Here is an 8,772-nt window from a genome sequence, read left to right as displayed (position 1 = left end):
ATATTAAAGGCTTTAACGCTTGTTTTCGACTCGCACTACTACTCATGATTGAACAAAACTTTTGGCAGGTACTGTATGAAAAAGTATGTTTAATGAACAAGAGTCGAGAGTATAATGAGCTTTTTTCTCCCTACCTACGATTTTGCCAGCGCGCATCCAAGACATTGGAAGGGACACATCGCTACAGAAAGTAAATGAAGTATAATTAATGTGAAAATTGTTATTGTCTTATTGTCCTTGATTGGAAATGATAATTAATCTATCAATGCACTTAATCTCATTTCTCGTTGTCAAATAGGTTAAATGTTATCTGAGATGGATTTCTTGGTGATTATCATTTTTAGGGTTGCGTTACTTAGTTTGTATTTACGTAGGTTTAGAAAAGGGCGCGTCACACCGGTGTTCGGTACATGTTACACATATATATACTATTCGATGTCCACAATGGACCTTCTCCCCATGTCCACCCCCTTTTGCATGGCACGTGGTCATACACCACATGTTAGTCGCGTGCCGAAGAACTCTGTCAAGTGCCAGGCATACGTTGGATTATAAGTTTTATCATCAGTATATATCACCGTAGCAGTCGATCTCCTGGCCTGTTTTGTAAGTCTTCTGCACATCTGCTCCAAGAGCAAAGAATCCGGATCAGGAAATCAGTTTTGCAACCAACAGGGTAATATTGTCCTACTCCTAGATGGTTTAATTTACACTCTAAAAAATATACAAAATGTGTCGTTGGAAACCTGACTATTTTTCAATTAGACTTTTTGGTAATTTGTGTTCGATTAGGGAGCTCTCGTGCAGGTCAGGCCCTAATCTGTAGGTACTAACTGTCGCCAAAAGTTAAGAGCACTTTTTATCCGAGCTAAATAGTGAGTCAAAATGTGAAAGTGTTCTTTTATTCATTCTAGGAAACACGTTTTTTGGAGAATGGGTATGGGGGGGGGGCTATNAAAAACTGTTAATAGCCCTAGACAAAAATTTTCAGTCTCTCAGAGTCATTCAGAGTCTTTCAGCGTCTCTGAGAGCGTATCTCACAGTCTCTCAGTTATTGCCTACGTGGTTTTATGAATCTCTCAGTCTCTCAATTTGTCAGTTTTATTCATTCAGTCTCTGTATGAAAGACTCGAACGATAGAATTGTTAATTCAGAGACTCGAGTCTCTCGTAGAAAGACTGAGATCTCTGAAATATGTTGAACTTATAAAATTTTAACCATGTCTATCGAGACACTACTTATTGAGAGATTCGAGTCTCTCGTTCGGAGAGTGCATACGAAATGAGGATCTCTCTATGAGCGACTCGAGCCTCTTGTTTGGAGTCTTTGACAGTCCTCTCAGCGAAACCAGAGAGACTCGATGAGAGACGGAGACTCGAGACTCTGAGAGACTGAACATTTTTATCTCTGGTAGCTGTGGTTAATTTTTTTTATTGTCATAATTTTTGTATATTTTCGCACTACTAATAAGTAACGTTATTTGACTTAAAAGCGATTTGTTTGGTATAAGTAGTAAAAATCATTGAACCAAAACATAATTTAGTTTAAACATAAACTTATTTATAAACATACTTAATAAACACAGTGGCTTTTTCAAGTGGAAAAAGTAAGAATGATTATTAAGTCAATAAATTATTTTGTAACTTAAAATGAAGTTACAAAAATTGAAAACTCCGTACATTTAATAAAATTATTTGTATTGCATATGTATGTAAATGTGTATTAATTCAGTTAGTAAAATGACTTAAGCGTCCGTACTTGCTAGGTTTAAAAGCGAATTAGCTTGCTAAAGTTGAATTAACAATTTATTAAAAATACATTTCAGTATAATGGGGGAGCAGGTCGACGATTCTATTTATAATAATAACGTAGTAAATATGATGCTGGTATAATATTATATGGAAACGTGACAACACTGCAACTGGGCCCCTTGTTCAACTATATAGCTGTGTGGGCGTTTTGCGAGTCGATATAAAATTTCATACTAGCGCTTGCGCCGAATAAAAAAACTACCATTTTTGCAGGACAAAATTGTCAGTTTTTATACACTCGCTCGCCTTAATACAACCGAAAATAAACTCGGTGAATGATACGTGTTTCTGATTTGTCTGTGATTAAAAAACGTACATATTTCGTACCGCCCCCATGTTAACGGCTTCGCCGACGTCTCTGACGACGTTGATCATCCGTCTTGGTGATTATATCGAACACAGAGTGCGTAATGGTTCACCACCCCCGCCCCGATTTAATCGGGGGAAGTACCGTCGACACCGCAGCCACCAACTTTCCGTCTCTCCCACCCCCGACAGCGATGCATCGCCGCTGCCGCCTCTGATGTTGCGGCGCCGGCAACGGCGTCCACCGACCTGATCGTCGTCGTCGTTGTCGTCTACAAACGCCCTCGTTTCATAACACAACCCTGCTGTCGTTGTTGTATTGCGTAAATACGTGGATTATAATCAAATGTAGAGTTTCAAAATGATACTACAAATTTCCAAGATGAAAAATACACTGAACTGTGGGATTAACAACCAAAAAGAACAAATACCAGAAACATTATCGAAGCAGTACCTACACTATGTATATATTAATTACACATATTTATATAAATGTTGGGAAAAATAGTCACTTTATTCGCAGGAAACTTTTAAACTGATTATAATATAGTGTTATATGATAATAATAAGTTTTCAAGGATTAAAATCATTTATTTATTATATCGTACTCTGTTTTGGATTAAAAACAATGGTACATTTGACCAAATTAGGAGATTTTGTTTTAGATGGAATCACCTCAAGACGCGAGAAGACATGAAAACTGCCGTTTTGTAAATTTAGTAGAGATTCTGCTTCACAAAATATGGATAATGGTTAATTGATAATTGTAAGATTGTTTAAACATTTACGGAATATTTTTCATATATTACAACCTGTCATGAAACAATTCTTTTGAAATCAAACGAATCCTCAATAAGTACCACTAAATTTCCAAAAATTTGTCCACAATGTCTTTCGCGTAAGGTTAGGTACTCATTTCGTTTCTGAGTTTTTAGCTATCAGTTAAAATTTAGCTGCTAACGCGTTTATATACACGTCAGAAAACATTAAATTTAATTCGATCAACTGTTTGTTCTTTCAGGGAAATAGTTCATATGCACCCTAAATAATTTCATCCACTTAAAAGAATTTTCGTCACGCTGCTTTTCTATAATATGGTGGTTTATAATTTGTCAATCTTTTTGTACAATTATTATTCTATTCTGTAAAACACCTTAAAACCCATCGACTGGAACGTCCCCACGCGTAACACACAGACTAAATCTTTTTCACACCCTACCTGTGTTGTTAACAAATAAACCGCGACCGAAACCACAATGAATAGGCAAAATACAAAAAACGTCAACGGTAGCTCCTATAAACGAACAATGTGACTCTTTAAATAATTAAATTACCTGCCCAGTAATAGGAGCATATGTATGTGTGTATTGGAGCTTTTCAACAAAAGACAGTTGGTTTTTGAGTGGTTCCCCTATTAATCATGACTTCTTGATTTGATCATAACAGAAATGTAATGGTAAGAAAAAATCCTTCAACTTATTCATTTTCTTTCGTTTTAAAATAAATGAAAAGACAATCTGTGTCCAATATGGCCCACAGTTAGAACCTTTTCTGAAATTAGTTCCTTCTGCAGTTTACTTTTTACAGTATTAATTTACTGCGTAAACACCCTGTATTAATAAGTGAATTAGTAATTAGCACGGTCCATCGGGTAACGGGTACTTTTAATCCATGGTTAACTAACTAATAAGGTTCCCATTTGGTTATGTATAGGAGTACGGAGAGGCACGGCTCCGGATGGAACTTCCGCGCCCGTGACTCTTCGCCAATGCGCGGGAAATCCCCCGGAGACTTTGTTATGTTGCGTTTTAGTTGCTATGACCGCGTCTACTGCGATCAGGGCGTGAAATCAACTCGAACAATGAATAAATAATATCAACATCCTGTCGGAGAAAAACAGCAGGGTGTGACTACAGCAAGGCCGATGAAAACACCCATATTCGTATGTTACTAAAAGTTATAAGAGAAAACACCGATATCAAATTAATTTCCACTTAAGTAAAGACCAATTAATTAAAAAAAATGTTTTATATATATATGTACGGTTAGGGGATTTTCGTTGTATGATCATCATCATCATAAGGTCGTCAGTCCTAAGACTGGTTGGACACGCACCTCCACTCTTTCCTATCCTGAGCTAATCTTCGCATTTCCCTAAAACTAGAACATCCCACATCCTTAACTATTTGCTAACAGTAATCTAACCTAGGTCTACCTCTACCCCTCCTAATTCCTGTGCTGTCGCCGTAGTTTGACGACTTTTATTTGTATTATTGTAGGGGCCAGTTTTAGGAATTACAAAAATGTAATTTGTTGATATAAACTTCACTTGGTTTTAACTATTTATTAACAACACTTAACTAAGGATTAACAACACTTTAACAAAAACAAATTGATAAGAAAACTTGTATGTAGAGAGTGGACTGTATAAAATTGGAATGAATGAAAATCTAACACGAACGAAAAGAGCGAATGATTGAATTGAAGGCCAAATTGCAACTGTCTGAATCAATGACTGAACTCCTGAAATTCGAAAAAATAGAAAAATGGAGGAAATAGTTTGGGGGTGGNTCTCCTATCTTTATATTCGCTCTTTCCCTACTTTTTCTTCCCTTGCATATCAGTATTTTAGTTTTACTTTTATTTATTTTCATACAGTACTGATCTGTCAGTACCGCTTCCATTTTATTTAAAGCTATCTCTAGGTCCTCCTTGCTAGATGCTAATACTGCTATATCATCTGCAAATCTAAGCACACAAATATACCTGATAAAATTTTTGAGCCGCTATTTTCAGTTAAGTAGTTCGTGAAAAGGTGTTCTGAAACAACATTCATATACTACCGAAGAAAACAGATTCATTATAACACTGATGTCCTGTATTTGCTGCAATAATGAGTTGTGCATTTCAAGATTTTTCTATGCATGAGCACAAATAAAATTTTTGGAGCATGTATTTTAAGCTATTTAATTATTTAAGTTAAGTCATTGACCCAGTCAATTTTCTACAAATCTATCAGAAAACTGCAAGTTGTTAATGACCTTCCCTAAAAAACGGAAGACATGGACCGTCAATCGATTTCGCTAACTGGGGTTTTCCCCTTCACACGATAAGAAACATCGGCAACCTCGATGTCGTTCCTAATAGAACTTCCTGGCTCACTTGCTGCTGGATATGCTTTGCTAATTGAATTGAATCCACTTGTTTTGCGTCGCGGGGAGTAGCAAGTGATATTGCCATCACCCTAAACGCTCTATTTACCCCTAACGATTGTGATTCTCCTGTGTCGTGTTGTGCTATTGCTGCACAACAATGACAACTCCAAACTCTCCTGCTTCAAAGCGTATAACTCTTAGGTAAGTACATGTACGAATGTGCATACACGTTCCTATCTATATACATATAGTATGTATGTATACGTACGTATATTCATGCATGTATTACTTAACGCAACATCTATATTACGTATGTCTTAAATGGAGCATGAGGATGAAAGTTAATGAAGCGAAACCGATATTGGTACTTGCAAAAATTGAGTTGAACGAGCAGTAAAATGTATCAAATATATTTAAGTGGGATGCTTATGTACCTAAACTGCGACCATTTTCCTCTTGAAAGATAAATGAAAAATATTAGTTTGTAAAAGAGACGAAAGTACAGTTAAATCTAGTATAGAAAATACGATTTTCGATATCTAGGAAGTTGGATGACACAGCATGGACCGTAGAACAGAAAATAGTGTATGGTTGAGTCGCTTTTAAGAAAAAGGAATAACTTCTGAATTCCAACGAATGGTTAATTCAGAAAATATTATTAAAGCACGGCTCTGTATGAGTGCGAAACATGGACGGCAAGCGCACCGAATAAAAAAACGCTAGGGATGATAAAAATTTGAATATTGCATGATTCAGGATAGAAAGGAGTGGAGCCTGTTCAACTATTTTTCGACCTGACGACCTTGTGACTACAGGAAGTTTACTCTGGACTTAGTACAAACGATCTTTAGTGGAAATCCGTGATCCAGACCCATTCCGGGATATCTAAATTCAAATAAGGTCCAGATAACATAATTTCTTTTGGGCCGGATCAGATATATAATGTCTTACAGTATTTGACCTAGAGTGACAGTCAGATTCCAGACGAGGCTATCATTTGTGGTTAAATAGAGCGTGCCGTAAAAAGTAGTTACTGCTTATATGTCATAATAGGAAGTGTTCTATAAATCAGGATCCTTCCAGGATGGTGATGGAATCTCCCTTACAAATTTTCATTCAGGATGGATAAGTTCACAGAAGTAGAAGTTTTCGTTATTAGTCCAATTCGTCCTACATTTATTCATACAATCGCATTCCATATGACGCTGTGCTACTAATACTTTTAAAGTATGTAAATGTCACAGACGCGTTGGGGGTAAAAGTGCTTCTGGTTCGAATAGTTGTTTTCCGGGGTGACACCACCGTTGCTGGTGATAATCCGTTCCATCTACTAAATGTACTCCGATAATGCATTATTTATTCATGAGGTTGCGACCGCTTTTAACCCCCGGTTAGGTTATGTGCGCAAAGTGGCCGGATTATTAAAGGCATCTTTCGCGTAATTGCACCCCTTATCGTCAGCAACCGACCCCCTCCTACCGATCCTCTTTCTCTCTTACTGCTTTGCCCTCTTTAAAGTTTCACTTTGTCGCCAATTCTGTTTTTAATTTCAACTTTTAACTACGCCATTATGCAAGCTGAAATTAAGTGGTGCGGATGAATTTTTCATTAACATGCTCAAAGTCTGTTACCTATAAAGTTTATTTTTATGTCTTAAAGCATCCCCAAAACGTTTTACTTAAGTATACACCAGATTAAAGAGAAAATGTAAACATAATGCAAAGATTTCTCGGAAGTAATTCTCAGTAATGTAAGAAAAAACAATATTAATTAGAATAATTAATAAAATTGTTAATGAAAAGTAATTAAGATCCTTTTAAGTCGCTTTAAAAATCTTTTTTTACCTTATACAATTTATTATAAAAACTGAAAAATCGAATTTTTCTTTGACTAAATTTTATTAATTCTTTGAAATCCAAAATTGTAGCACATTTTGAATAATTTACATCTCTGAAACCAAAAATACACAATAGGCAATACCTGTCAGCATACGTGGTACACATTTTTCGCCCATTGCATTTTCTGATGGGGTGCTAATGCTTAAATGGGAAGAAAAATGGACCATCTGGTGGCAATCTGCCTATAAAACGTGGTAGCTTTTGCATAACATTACAATAATGTAATCCATCGTTTTTAAGTTGATTTTCGACGGTAGAACGTGTTGATATACGATGGGGTAGCAGTGAATATTGACCGCTCAACTATGTAATGTCATTAGCCATTTATTGTGGAGTGCCGTAAGAATTATTATTGCCCTAATGGATCGGGTATATAACTGTCAACGCTGCTTTTTTATACTGCTTTGGTTCATATGATATATTGTTAATGTTTGGGACAAGAGAACATTAAGTTAAAAAAAAAGACGTTAAACTGATTGTCAATTTTTAACTGTTAACAGGAAATAGCAAATTGCAATTTATTTGGAAAACAAAAAAGTTGAGCAATATTCATATACTACCGAAGAAATCAGATTCATTATAACACTGATGTCCTGTATTTGCTGCAATAATGAGTTGTGCATTTCAAGATTTTTCTATGCATGAGCACAAATAAAATTTTTGGAGCATGTATTTTAAGCTATTTAATTATTTAAGTTAAGTCATTGACCCAGTCAATTTTCTACAAATCTATCAGAAAACTGCAAGTTGTTAATGACCTTCCCTAAAAAACGGAAGACATGGACCGTCAATCGATTTCGCTAACTGGGGTTTTCCCCTTCACACGATAAGAAACATCGGCAACCTCGATGTCGTTCCTAATAGAACTTCCTGGCTCACTTGCTGCTGGANTTGTTAGTTATAAATAGGATTAATTAATAATACAAAATTATCTCGATGGTAACCTAGAGGCCTTCAGGTTTTTCTTTTTATTTTACAGTCCTTAGGGAAAGAAAATCTGTAACTAGAACCCTGATCCCAAAGGACCAACTTTCAGACAGGGAATGAAACTTGTAGACAGGAACGACGCTGGGCGTCGTAAGGGAGGAGCGTCGCGATGCCAACCGCGCGGCAACCAATCCCGCACAATTATTCAAAAGGGGAAACACAGCGACCAACGTAAAGGGCTTCTGAACTAAACCATTGTTGCCGATATCAAAAAAAAGTTGCAAAATAGTTATTAAATGTTTGAACAATTTTTCAAAAAATTAACATGCAGATAAAAATATTGAGAAATAGTCCGTTTTTGTAAACATATTTTTAACATTACTAAAAGATTACTTTCCAACCACAACATAGCCTTGTATTTTGGATTCTTGTATTAAAGATTAAGCTAACGTACCCTAGACAGAGTCTTTCAGAGTCTTTCAGCGTCTCTGAGAGCGTCTCTCACAGTCTTTCACAGTCTCTCAGTTATTGCCTAGGTGTTTTTATAGATCTCTCACAGTCTCTGCATGAGAGACTCGAACGATAAAATTGTTAATTCAGAGATTCGAGTCTCTCACAGAGAGACTGAATGAATAAAACTGAAAAATTGAGAGACTCGAGTCTCTCGTAGAAAGA

Source organism: Agrilus planipennis, unplaced genomic scaffold (genome assembly GCF_000699045.2).
Source record: "Agrilus planipennis isolate EAB-ADULT unplaced genomic scaffold, Apla_2.0 scaffold55, whole genome shotgun sequence".
NCBI classification, from domain to species: Eukaryota; Metazoa; Arthropoda; class Insecta; order Coleoptera; family Buprestidae; genus Agrilus; species Agrilus planipennis.
Note: the sequence above shows the minus strand (reverse complement) of the source record.